Source organism: Scyliorhinus canicula, chromosome 5 (assembly GCF_902713615.1).
Source record: "Scyliorhinus canicula chromosome 5, sScyCan1.1, whole genome shotgun sequence".
NCBI lineage: Eukaryota > Metazoa > Chordata > Chondrichthyes > Carcharhiniformes > Scyliorhinidae > Scyliorhinus > Scyliorhinus canicula.
Window position 1 is genome coordinate 23,650,888 of NC_052150.1, and position 14,621 is coordinate 23,665,508.

A 14,621-nucleotide genomic window follows, 5' to 3' on the forward strand; every position below is an offset into this window, starting at 1 on the left:
GAAACTTTTCCCCTCTCACCTTGAACTCGTGTCCCCTAGTAACTGAGACACCCACTCTGGGAAAAAGCTTCTTGCTATCCACCCTATCTATACCTCTCATGATTTTGTAGACCTCAATGAGGTCCCCTCTCAACCTCCATCTTTCTAATGAAAATAATCCTAATCTATTCAACCCCTCTTCATAGCTAGCGTCCTCCATACCAGGCAACATCCTGGTGAACCTCCTCTGCACATTCTCCAAAGCATCCACATCTTTGTGGTAATATGGCGACCAGAACTGTACGCAGTATTCCAAATGTGGCCGAACCAAAGTCTTATACAACTGTAACATGACCTGCCAACCCTTCCGATGAAGAAAAGCATGCCGTATGCCTTCTTGACCACTCTATCGACCTGCGCAGCCACCTTCAGGGTACAATGGACCTGAACACCCAGATCTCTCTGTACATCAATTTTCCCCAGGGCATTTTCATTTACCTTATAGTTCGCACTTGAATTGGATCTTCCAAAATGCATCACCTCGTATTTGCCCGGATTGAATTCCATCTGCTATTTCTCCGCTCAACTCTCCAATCTATCTATATTCTACAGTATTCTCTGACAGTCCCCTTCACTATCTGCTACTCTACCAATCTTAGTGTCATCTGCCATCTTACTAATCAGACCACCTATACCTTCGTCCAGATCATTTATGTATATGACAAACACCACTGGTCACAGTTCTCTATTTTGAGAAACTCCCTTCCACTACTACTTTCTGTCTCGTGTTGCCAGTCAGTTCTTTATCCATCTAGCTAGTACACCCTGGAACCCATGAGACTTCACTTTCTCTATCAGTCTACATGGGGTACCTTATCAAACGACTTACTGAAGTCCATGTATATGGCATCTACAGCCCTTCCCTCCTCAATCAACTTTGTCACTTCCTCAAAGAATTCTATTAAATTTGAAAGACATGACCTTCCCTGCACAAAACCATGTTGCCTATCACTGATAAGCCCATTTTCTTCCAAATGGGAATAGATCCTATCCCTCAGTATCTTCTCCAGCAGCTTCCCTACCACTGATGTCAGGCTCACCGGTCTATAATTACCTGGATTATCCCTGCTACCCTTCTTAAACAAGGGGACAACATTAGCAATTCTCCAGTCCTCCGGCACCTCACCCGTGTTCAAGGATGCTGAAAAGATTCCTGTTAAGGCCCCAGCTATTTCCTCTCTCACTTCCCTCAGTAACCTGGGATAGTTCCCATCCGGACCTGGGGATTGTCCACCTTAATGCCTTTTCGAATACCCAACACATCCTCCCTCCTTATGCCGACTAGAGTAATCAAACATCTATCCCTAACCTCAACATCCGTCATGTCCCTCTTCTCGGTGAATACGGATGCAAAGTACTCGTTAAGAATTTCACCCATTTTCTCTGACTCCACGCATAACTTTCCTCCTTTGTCCTTGAGTAGGCCAACTCTTTCTCCTGTTACCTTCCTGCTCCTTACATATGAATAAAAGGCTTTGGGATTTTCCTTAACCTTGTTTATAAAGATATTTCATGACCCTTTTATGAAATGAAATGAAAATCGCTTATTGTCACGAGTAGGCTTCAATGAAGTTACTGTGAAAAGCCCCTAGTCGCCACATTCCGGCGCCTGTCCGGGGAGGCTGGTACGGGAATCGAACCGTGCTGCTGGCCTGCTTGGTCTGCTTTAAAGGCCAGCGATTTAGCCTTGTGAGCTAAACCAGCCCCTGTTTTAGCTCACTTGATTCCTTGTTTCAGATTGGTCCTACATTCCCGACATTCTTCCAAAGTCTTGTCTGTCTTCAGTCGCCTAGACCTTATGTATGCTTCCTTTTTCCTCTTCACTAGTCTCACAATTTCACCTGTCATCCATGGTTCCCTAAACTTGCCCTTTCTATCCCTCATTTTCACAGGGACATGTCTCACCTGCACTCTAATCAACCTCTCTTTAAAAGCCTCCCACATATCAAATGTAGATTTACCTTCAAACAGCTGCTCCCAATCCACATTCCCCAGCTCCTGACGAATTTTGGTATAGTTGGCCTTCCCCCAATTTAGCACTCTTCCTTTAGGACCACTCTCGTCTTTGTCCATGAGTATTCTAAAACTTACGGAATTGTGATCACTATTCCCAAAGTAATCCCCAACTCAAACTTCAACCACCTGGCCAGGCTCATTCTCCAACACCAGGTCCAGTATGGCCCCTTCCCGTGTTGGACTATTTACATACTACTCTAGAAAACCCTCCTGGATGCTCCTTACAAATTCTGCTCCATCTCGACCTCTAACACTAAGTGTATCCCAGTCAATGTTGGGAAAATTAAAATCTCCTATCGCCACCATGCTGTTGCTCCTTCATCTTTCCATAATCTGTTTCCATATTTGTACCTCTTTCTCACGCTCGCTGTTGGGAGGTCTGTCATACAGCCCCAACATTGTTACGCACCCTTCCTATTTCTGAGCTCTGCCCATATTGCCTCACTGCTCGAGTCCTCCATAGTGCCCTCCTTCAGCACAGCTGTGATATCCTCTCTGACCAGTAATGCAACTCCTCCACCCCTTTTACCCCCCTCTCTATCCCGCCTGAAGCATCGATATCCTGGGATATTTAGTTGCCAATCATGCCCTTCCCTCAACCAAGTCTCAGTAATAGCAATAACATCATACTCCCAAGTACTAACCCAAACCCTAATTTTATCTGCCTTACCTACTGCACCTCTTGCATTGGAACAAATGCACCTCAGACCACCAGTCCCTTTGCGTTCATCATCTGCTCCCTGCCTACTCTTCCCCTTAGTCACGCTTACTTCATGATCTAGTTCCTTACAGGCTTTAGTTACTACCTCCTTACCGTCCACTAACCTCCTCATTTGGTTCCCATCCCCCTGCGACATTAGTTTAAACCCTCCCCAACAGCGTTAGCAAAAGATTAATTTCTAAATCCAAAATCATATGCTCCAGCATTCCCGTGAAGCAGATCAGCCCGAAGATGTGCAGGTTAGGTGGATTGGCCATGATAAACTGCCCTCAGTGACCAAAAAGGTTAGGAGGAGTGATTGGGTTATGGGGATAGGGTGGAAGTGAGGGCTTAAGTGGGTCGGTGCAGACTCGATGGGCCGAATGCCCTTCTTCTGCACTGTATGTTCTATGTTTTATGTTCTAATAGAATACATAATGTAATCTTATTGTCTCCTTACAACATCCTCATCCATATCTGGGCAAACAGCCTTGCACATCCAACATCATTTCTGGTGTAAAATCGCAGCAATGGCTTTGAGTGGAAAGGCGCTGATCCAAGTTATTTGAAGGCTGGATTTATTTTCCCGATACGCGCTCAAGTCTCTTTCTCCAAATAGGCCTCAAGTTTCATTTTAAATGAAACCTCATTTTCAGATTTTCCTATCAACTTTACTTTGTCTAGTGTCTCAAAATAAAACTGTATTAATTGTGTTTCCTAAATTAAAACTGACCATGTATGCAGTGCTCCTTATGGCTGATGAACTTTCTTAATTTACTTAAGGTCACTTCTGTACAATTTTCCATTTGAGCCAAAGTTTATTTTTTAATGCAAATATGTTTCCACATTTGTTTCCTCCACTATCACTCTTGCCTTTCTGTCAACCATGGCTCAGTGGCAACACTATTGCCTTTGAACCACAAGGTTGTGAGTTCAAGTCCTGCTCCTGAAACTGTGGGACAAATTTCTGACACTCCAATTGCAGTACTGAAGAAGAAGTGTCTAGATTTCTGAAGTGTTACCTAGTCAATGAGACTTTAAACTGAGACCTCGGCTGGGATACTCCCCTACCCGCCGGGGCGGGGGGTCCCGGCGTAGCGGAGTGGCGCCAACCACTCCGACGTCAGGCCTCCCCAAAGGTGTGGAATTCTCCGCACCTTTGGGGGCTAGGCTCGCGCCGGAGTGATTGGCGCCACGCCAACTGGCGCCAAAACCGGCGGCAGCGGCCTTTGACGCCTGCCGCCCGCCGCCGGGGCTGGCCGAAAGGCCTTCGCTGGTTTGCGCATGCGCCGGTACGTCAGCCGCCTTTGACGTCACCACCGGCGCATGCGCGCTGGGGGATTCTCTTCAGGGTCGGAGAATCGCCCGGGACCGGCGAAAATCCCGCCTCTGCCAATTCCCGGGTTGCGGAGAATTTCTGCCACGGCTGGGTCGGGAATCACGCCCCGCCGATTGGCGTGCCCTCCGCGCCGATCGGCGAGCCCCCTGCGGCGATTCTCTGGCCCGCGATGGGCCGAAGTCCTGCCGCTGAGAGGCCTCTCCCACCGCCGTGGTTTCAACCACCTCTGGTGACGGCGGGATTGGCGGCGCGAGTGGGCCCTCGGGGTCCTGGGGGGGGGGCACGGGGCGATCGGACCCTGGCGGGTGCCCCGATGGTGGCTAGGCCCGCGATCGGGGCCCACCGATCGGTGGGCGGGCCAGTGCCGTGGGGGCACTCTTTTTCTTCTGCCGCCGCCATGGCCTCCACCATGGCGGAGGCGGAGGCGGAAGAGAATCCCCCACGGAACCGGCGAAGGCCTTTCGGCCAGCCCTGATACCGGCCGGCGGGCGTCAAAGGCCCCTGGCGCCGGTTTTGGTGTCAGTCGGCGTGGCGCCAACCACTTCGGCGCGGGCCTAGCCCCCAAAGGTGCGGAGAAGTCCGATAGCCACTCCGCTATGCCGGGATCCCCCGCCCCGCCGGGTTGGGGAGAAACCCAGCCGAGATCAGAGAGCCTGAGCTTTCTGTCAAAGTTTTCACTGGAGCACATGTCTTTTAGCCCCCTAAGGATTTTTGGGCTCTCAGCCAAACATACACAATGAGGCTAGGTTAAAAAACAGAGATCTATTAAACTTCTTGAAATCTCTGTGAAGCATTTTGCAACATCCTGTGGACACTAAAGTTGCCACAGGCATGTAAGTTCATTTTTTCTTTTGCACAATATATTTAAATTAGAAGGACAAAGGACTGTAGTGAGAAGAGTGCTGTACTTCTGACACCAATGCAGCTATCATTTTGCAGTATTGCCATTTGATATAGTGTGGGATGCTTAGTGGTAACTATTTGTCCATCTCAGATAATATGGAGCCAGAGATACCCCTCTGCTTTAGAAAATGGGAGTTAAGGTATTTATTGACTTCTGGATCCCAAACCGGTCACCTCCTCCCGCTCCTCCTCTGCCTCTGTAAGATATGAGTGGGCAAGATTTGCTTCTTCTTTCTCCCAAGGCAGGCCTGAGCTGCAATGGAGACACATGGGTGGCGAGAAGGAATTGTTAGATAACATGGAGCCCCCTGGCACATCGTTTGAATCTTATACATGGTTGTGAGGCCACCTAACCTTTATCCCCCTGAGCTCCTACCCACTCTCAAGTCCACTCCATACTTACTCATATGCCCAAACCACTTCTTTGTTCCTTCTTATCCTCCATGCTGAATTTACCCCATGCTCATTCTATATCTATTCTGTTACCCTCAGCCCCTCCATGCCCCCACAATACATCCTTCTTACTCACTCTCCCAGTATCCACTATGGGCAGAACCAATGAGTCATTTATAAGTGTTGAGAGTTATCAAAAAGACCTTGAAACCGATAACATAAGCGCACAGTTTGAGATTCAGTTTGGAAAAATCTGCAACCTCATAAATGTGCCAATCAACCACAACCATTCATAACATCAATATCAAAAACTTCCATCCCCTTCACACCTCTTAATCTTATGTGGATAAATACACATGCATTAAAATGCGTCAAATAATGTAATAACTAAGTTCAAGGTAATGTAAAACAAAGCTTGCAATTCCCTGAAAGATAGATCAATAGAAATCTGCCTGAGCTGAGTTCATGAGCCATTATTGGAACTCTGTCAAGCATTCACAACAAGACTTATCAGATCATCAGGCATCTGTTTTTCCAAATCGTGTTTTTATGGATGATTGGCTGAGCTCCAAGAACAGCTACTGTACTGAGCTCGAAAGCCAACATTGACAGAGATTTTGGAGGATTAGAAGATTTATTTTGGTGACATTTTATTACCTTGTGATAAGTTATCCTTTCTCTGATATAGTTTTTCAATGCTTGTGTGTTTATTTACACACGATTAGGAGGTATGAATCAGGTGGTAGCTTTTATCAATAATACAATGAGTGGTTATGGTTGATTGACGAGTCTATGGGGTTGTAAGCAATATAGTTCTTTTAAAAGTAGATTTTGACAGTTATCAGTTTCAGGAGAATTCCAAAGGTTTGTCAGACTTGCCAATGGCTCATTGATTCCATGCATAGTGAATACTGGTATAGTTGGTGCAGAGAATGCATGCGGACTCTTAAAGCAGCATGGAGGTAATGGAAAGGGTATTGAAGGAACATGACAGTGGGTGGACAATTGAGATTGGAGGGATTATAAGGGGCCGAGAGCAGGCATGAGGGCTATGAGCAGGCATGGATAGATCATGGGGAAATATGAGGTGGCAATGCCAACAGCTCTTAAACTTGCATATCAAAAGTTTCTCGGCGCCTCAACTAAGTTTCCCCAAGCTTCATGAACTCACTTACCTGGTGGCAACCCCACTGGTTTCAGGAACCCCATGCACCTACATGAAAATAAAAAAGGCAGAGGAATTTGAATTTTCAGTGGGGATTTTAATTGAGAACCTGGCATGAATTAGCATTGGTCTGTGACCTGCCAGATTTCCTGTCCCAACACAAATGGCAAATGGCGGGAAACAACCGGGAAATTCAAATGTGCAGCCCAGGCGCCTCAACCTGTGGCATCTCGACTTAAGTTTGCTCAGTTGAAAATTCAGCCCATGGTCTCCAACAAAACTATCCCACCTCATGGCTGAGGTCTCAAACACTCAAATCTCACGATAATAATTACGCTACGTTTCATTGAAAAATCTCTCTGATCCATCAGGGAACTCCTCCTGACAGTAACTATTGGATTCCAACAAGCAAAAGAGAAAGGAGTTACCACAGAACAGTGTGACCAATAGCATTCTCAAAATGAGTAAAAATTGAATTTTGAATAGATGTTTTGCTCTGTAATGTTCACAAATCATGGAGGGGCTGACCTTCCACTCAGGAGATGAACTCTTCCCATTTAATTTGTGTTGTGGACTCGAGGCCGGAGGAGTCCAACCAATTATCTAGCTAGGGTTCTGGTACTGGGACCAGGGAACAGATGTGGGACTCAGCTATAAAAGTAGGTCCACTGGTTTTCTGATCACGCCTGAAAATGGCAAACATAATCCTATCTAGTGGTTCATTTCATTGTTCGCACATTGCAAGGAATCTGTGGGACATCCCAGTGCAGTATTCTTTGAGAAAAGTGTAAAAAGAAAGGGGAGTGGAGGGGAAGCTGGGATGATATCTGATACCCTCATGATTATGGTTATGTTGGGCTCACACCTCAGGGTGTGCTCTACTCTTGTCCACCGAAGGGGATTTTTGCCAAAGCTCGGCCAGAAATATGAAGGTGGCCACCTGAATATGCTTCACCCGCCCTCGTCCCATTTGCAGTGCTGGAGAATTAAATGTCGCCCATGATAAAGGAATAAGCTTTGTTTTCCCCCCTACTGGCTCCAAGTATGTGAGTGTGTGTGAGACAAAAGGAGGACTAAAGAGAGCAAGTATATCACCTGTCAATATATGTCTGCTGCTCTTGTCAAAGGGTGATGAGCAGAAAATCTAGCGTGTAAGTGAATGTGCCTTTATCATCCTACATAACTTTTACTTTGTATAAATATCTGATATCTTTCCACAGCTACTTTTGTTTGTTAATAATCCCCCCCTGCTGACTCAACTTGATGGGATTTATTGATTTTTTTTCCTCTGCTGTTTCTAGTTGCTACAATAGTCTTTACTTTCTCTTCCCTCCAGAGTGATTTATACCCAGAACCTTTTTCACTTCTGCTTCTGATTTTAACTTGCCATACGGGGAGGCGGTAGCACAGTGGTGCTGTCACCGGAATAGTAAGCCAGTGACCCAGAGTAATGCTCTGGGGACCAAGGTTCGGATCCCACTGCAGCTGCAGTTTGAATTCAATAAAAATCTGGAATTAAAAGTCCAATGATGACCATGAAACCATTGTCGATTCTCGTGAAAACCCATCTGGTTCACAAATGTCCTTTAGGGAAGGAAATCTGCCATCATTACGTGGTCTGGCCTACATGTGACTCCAGATCCACAGCAACGTGGTTCATGCTTTAGTGCCCCCCTCAAGGGCAAGTAGGGATGGGCAATAAATGCTGGCCCAACCTGCGATGCCCACATCCCATGAATGAATTTTTAAAAAAACATTGTTACCTGGGTCAGGATTTTCGGGGGCTGAGTATGGAGGCAGCTCCAGTTTTCCTGGAGATTGAATCAAATTCAGGAGAGCTATTGACTGTCAAGAGGCAGGTATCCAATTAATCGGGCAGCACGGTGGCACAGTGGTTAGCATTGATGCCTACGGCGCTGAGGACCATGGTTCGAATCCCGGTCCTGAGTCACTGTCCGTGTGGAGTTTGCACATTCTTCCGGTGTCTGCGTGGGTTTCACCCCCACAAGCCAAAAGATGCCCCTTAATTGAAAAAAATAATTGGTACTCTAAATTTATTTTTAAAAAAGGTATCCAATTAATCATTGCAAAATTCGCCAATGATACCAAACTTGGAAACCTGTGAAGATGGTTCAACAGGACACAGATGGGCTATTAGAATGGGCAGACAAGGGCAGATGGAATTTAGTGCAGGAAAGAGCGAGGTGATGCATTTTGGCAGAAGGAATAGGGAGAGACAAAATTGACCAAATGGCAGAGTTCAACATAATGTTCACGGACAGAGGGACCTTGGGGTTCATGAGCAATAATCCTTGCAGGTGGCAGGACATCTCGAGGGAATAGTCAGCAAAGCAGATGGGTTTCTGGACTTAATAAATAGAGGTATTGAATACAAAAACAAGGAAGTTATGTTAAACCTTCATCATGCACTGGTTCGGCCACAACTGAGGTACTGTGGCCCATTCCGGTCACCACAATTAGGAAGAATGCATGAGTTCTTATGATGATACAGAAGATAATTACAAGATTGGGTCCAGGAATGAGAGATTCAATTATGAATTCAGTTTCGAGAGGTTGGATTGATCTCCTTAGAGTAAGGGAGATTTGATGGTGGTATACAAGATTATGACACTGTAAGATGAGGTAAATCCACCTTTTTATGGACATTAGTACAATATGTGGAATATGGACAAAACTGGCTGAAATATGGACAAACTTAAACTTTTGTGTTTCAAGACACATGGATTTAAAATGGCTGCAAATGGGACATCGACAGACATAGACATATTTAGAAGAGAGGCCATTTGGCCATTCGCATCCACACTGGAAAGACCAACCCACCTAAGCCCACACCTCCATCCTAACCGCAAAACCCAGGAACCCCACCTAATCTTTTTGAACACTATGGGCAACTTAGTCTGGCCAATCCAACTAACCTGCACATCTTTGGACTGTGGGAGCAAACCGGAGCACCTGGAGGAAACCCACGCAGACACGGGTAGAACGTGCAGACTCCGCACAGACAGCGGCCCAAGCTGGAAATTGAACCTGGGACCCTGGAGCTTTGAAGCCATAGTGCTAACCACTGTGCTACCATGCTGCCTAATAGTTATGCACAACTGGACCTTGCTCGACCTGGCTCGAAACCAAAGAACAATGTTATCCATAACAACATCTGTGGACAGTACACATTATAGACTCCAAGTTGTCTGCGAAACCCAATAGGTTTGGGCCCAGGCTGTGTCTTGCAAAACCAGCTTGATGGGAAAGCAATAAACACCTCCTGAGGCCCATCCAAATCATTTTGCACCCCATCAGCTCCAAGCACTCCCATCAATTCGACCGACCGCTGGGAGAAGCTCTCCAGAATTTCAAATTGAACTAAGACAGAGAACACTCGCCTTTTAGATGCGAAATCCCCATCCAGAATGGGATTGAAATATATGGACACCGGAGCACACCTCAGTTCACTTCTTCACCACGAGAGCCAGGGACTCTTCTCTGGCCGACCGCAACCAAGAATAGCCAGCAACTAGGCCTGAAAATCGGACACCGCAGAAGAACCAACCAGGAGAAGAAACCCACAAGCCCACCACAAGAAGTTTTTACACATGGAAAAACCTCATCTATCAGACCTACCCAACGAACCTGAGGGCCGATGGAAATCACCAATGACCAGAACCAACCAACTTTGACAGCGCCGCAACTTTTGGGGCGGCCCGATAACACAGTGGTTTCCTCCCACAGTCCAAAGATATGTGGGTTATGTCGCTAGGTCATGCTAAATTGCCCAGTAGTGTCTAAAGGTTAGGTGGGGTTGCTGGGTTACGGGGACAGTGTGGGTCTTTCCTTAGGTCGGGTGCTCTTTCAGGGACCGGTGTAGACTCGATGGGCTGAATGGCCTCCTTCTGCACTGTAAATTCTATGATTCTATGTCCAGCTTCTATTACCAGCTCCAACAATTGAAAGGACTCTAAAATTACTCTTGAACTACCAAAGAAAGAAAGTCAACAAGTACTTAACAACAATGATCCAAGACACAAGAAACCTCATCTGCGGACACAACCCGAGGCTGAAGGCCTGAGTTGCGCAGCAAAGACTTTTATACCTACCTGACCACGCAACCAAGGTGCGTGTCTCTTAAAGGCAATATGTCCCTGACTCTTACTTAAAGACAATACTGCCCTTTTGACCACAGGAGTGGTGAGTATATTCTACAGTCCCCCAAAATTCCCAATTAGCCAAGTGTTGAGGAAGGGTGCTTGGAAATTGTGCAAAATTGTGTAAACGTGAAAATATCCATTGTGTCGTTCTAGTCTCTTCCTTTCATCACATAGTAACTGGTTATGTGTGCATGTTAACAGGTCTGTTTAATTTAGTTCCGTCCTGAATAAAATTTGGCCTTTTGTGTCACCCACTTGTCTCTCTCTTTTCACCCTGGTGAATCTTAGAGCTAGAACATAATTACGGAGTCTAGAACCATCGGGGTTCGGGTACCTCGAATACGCTCACTGGAGTGGGTTCACTGATCAGGCATAAACTGTGGCTCACTTTCCTCTCACCTTGAAGTTATCCCAGTGTGACAATTGTGCCATTTCCTCCACCTGCAGGAAAGGCACACACATCAATGAGTGGTAGCTGAAACCATCCTGTGTGGAGGAAAAGATCCTCCTACAACAGGATCAGATAAGGTAGAGAAAGAAATGCTTTTCACCTTAACTGATGCCACAAAGACTAAGGGACACAGATTTAAGGTTTTGTGTGAGAGATGCAAGGATGACATGAGGAAGAACTTTGGCGCAGCAGGAGATAATGACCTGAACCGCTTTACTTTTGAGAGTGGTGGAAGTGGAGATGATCGATAATTTCAAAAGGAAATTGGATGATCACTTGAGCGAAGTAGATGTGCAGGGGCTACAGGGATAGAATGCAAGAATGGGGCAGACGAATTGCTCGATGGAGGGCCACTGTAGATTTGATTGGGACGAATGGCATCCTTTTGTGCCGTAATAACTCTATGACAGTTCAAGGCCGATTGTAACCTATTGTCAGAGGCAGAACATTCTGGTTGCCCTCCCAAGACATCTGGCGTGAGGTCAGCTCTCAGGAGCTAGCCTCCTGGCAGGAGACCAGGATGGGCCTAGCAATCCAGGCAGGTTTTGAGGCCCTCCCCGTTTGCCTGGAGAGCAGCCTGACATTATCTTGACAATGGTGGCCCAGCTGCTGAGGGAATTCCCTCCCCCCCACCTTCCCTCTCTCTCTGTTATCTGAACTGTAGGTCAAAGCCTCTAATGGCCGTCCTTAAGAACATAAGAACATAAGAACTAGGAGCAGGAGTAGGCTATCTGGCCCCTCGAGCCTGCTCCGCCATTCAATGAGATCATGGCTGATCTTTTGTGGACTCAGCTCCACTTTCCGGCCCGAACACCATAACCCTTAATCCCTTTATTCTTCAAAAAACTATCTATCTTTACCTTAAAAACATGTAATGAAGGAGCCTCAACTGCTTCACTGGGCAAGGAAGTCCATAGATTCACAACCCTTTGGGTGAAGAAGTTCCTCCTAAACTCAGTCCTAAATCTACTTCCCCTTATTTTAAGGCTATGTCCCCTAGTTCTGCTTTCACCCGCCAGTGGAAACAACCTGCCCGCATCTATCCTATCTATTCCCTTCATAATTTTAAATGTTTCAATAAGATCCCCCCTCATCCTTCTAAATTCCAATGAGCACAGTCCCAGTCTACTCAACCTCTCCTCATAATCCAACCTCTTCAGCTCTGGGATTAACCTAGTGAACCTCCTCTGCACACCCTCCAGTGCCAGTACGTCCTTTCTCAAGAAAGGAGACCATAACTGAACACAATACTCCAGGTGTGGCCTCACTAACACCTTATACAATTGCAACATAACCTCCCTAGTCTTAAACTCCATCCCTCTAGCAATGAAGGACAAAATTCATTTGCCTTCTTAATCACCTGTTGCACCTGTAAACCAACCTTCTGTGACTCATGCACTAGCACACCCAAGTCTCTCTGCACAGCGGCATGCTTTAATATTTTATCGTTTAAATAATAATCCCGTTTGCTGTTATTCCTACCAAAATGGATAACCTCACATTTGTCAACATTGTATTCCATCTGCCAGACCCTAGCCCATTCGCTTAACCTATCCAAATCCCTCTGCAGACTTCCAGTATCCTCTGCACTTTTCGCTTTACCACTCATCTTAGTGTCATCTGCAAACTTGGACACATTGCCCTTTGTCCCCAACTCCAAATCATCTATGTAAATTGTGAACAATTGTGGGCCCAAGACGGATCCCTGAGGGACACCACTAGCTACTGATTGCCAACCAGAGAAACACCCATTAATCCCCACTCTTTGCTTTCTATTAATTAACCAATCCTCTATCCATGCTACTACTTTACCCTTGATGCCATGCATCTTTATCTTATGCAGCAACCTTTTGTGTGGCACCTTGTCAAAGGCTTTCTGGAAATCCAGATATCCATCGGCTCCCCGTTATCTACTGCACTGGTAATGTCCTCAAAAAATTCCACTAAATTAGTTAGGCATGACCCGCCCTTTATGAACCCATGCTGCGTCTGCCCAATGGGACAATTTCTATCCAGATGCCTCGCTATTTCTTCCTTGATGATAGATTCCAGCATCTTCCCTACTACCGAAGTTAAGCTCACTGGCCTATAATTTCCTGCTTTCTGCCTACCTCCTTTTTTAAACAGTGGTGTCACATTTGCTAATTTCCAATCCACCGGGACCACCCCAGAGTCTAGTGAATTTCGGTAAATTATCACTAGTGCATCTGCAATTTCCCTAGCCATCTCTTTTAGCACTCTGGGATGCATTCCATCAGGGCCAGGAGACTTGTCTACCTTTAGCCCCATTAGCTTGCCCATCACTACCTCCTTAGTGATAACAATCCTCTCAAGGTCCTCACCTGTCATAGCCTCATTTCTATCAGTCGTTGGCATGTTATTTGTGTCTTCCACTGTGACGACCGACCCAAAAAACCTGTTCAGTTCCTCAGCCATTTCCTCATTTCCCATTATTAAAACTCCCTTCTCATTCTCTGAAGGACCAATATTTACCTTAGCCACTCTTTTTTGTTTTATATATTTGTAAAAACTTTTACTGTCTGTTTTTATATTCTGAGCAAGTTTACTCTCATACTCTATCTTACTCTTCTTTATAGCTTTTTTAGTAGCTTTCTGTTGCCCCCTAAAGATTTCCCAGTCCTCTAATCTCCCAGCAATCTTTGCCACTTTATATGCTTTTTCCTTCAATTTGATACTCTCCCTTATTTCCTTAGATATCCACGGTCGATTTTCCCTCTTTCTACCGTCCTTCCTTTTTGTTGGTATAAACCTTTGCTGAGCACTGTGAAAAATCGCTTGGAAGGTTCTCCACTGTTCCTCAACTGTTCCACCATAAAGTCTTAGCTCCCAGTCTACCTTAGCTAGTTCTTCTCTCATCCCCTTGTAATCTCCTTTGTTTAAACACAAAACACTAGTATTTGATTTTACTTTCTCACCCTCCATCTGTATTTTAAATTCCACCATATTGTGATCGCTCCTTCCGAGAGGATCCCTAACTATGAGATCATGAATCAATCCTGTCTCATTACACAGGACAAGATCTAAGACCGCTTGTTCCCTCGTAGGTTCCATTACATACTGTTGTAGGAAACTATCGCGGATACATTCTATAACTCTCCTCAAGGTTGCCTTGACCGACCTGGTTAAACCAATCGACATGTAGATTAAAATCCCCCATGATAACTGCTGTACCATTTCTACATGCATCAGTTATTTCTTTGTTTATTGCCTGCCCCACCATAACGTTACTATTTGGTGGCCGATAGACTACTCCTATCAGTGACTTTTTCACCTTACTATTCCTGATTTCCACCCAAATGGATTCAACCTTATCCTCCATAGCACCGATGTCATCCCTTACTATTGCCCGGATGTCATCCTTAAATAACAGAGCAACACCACCTCCCTTACCATCCACTCTGTCCTTCCGAATAGTTTGATACCCTCGGATA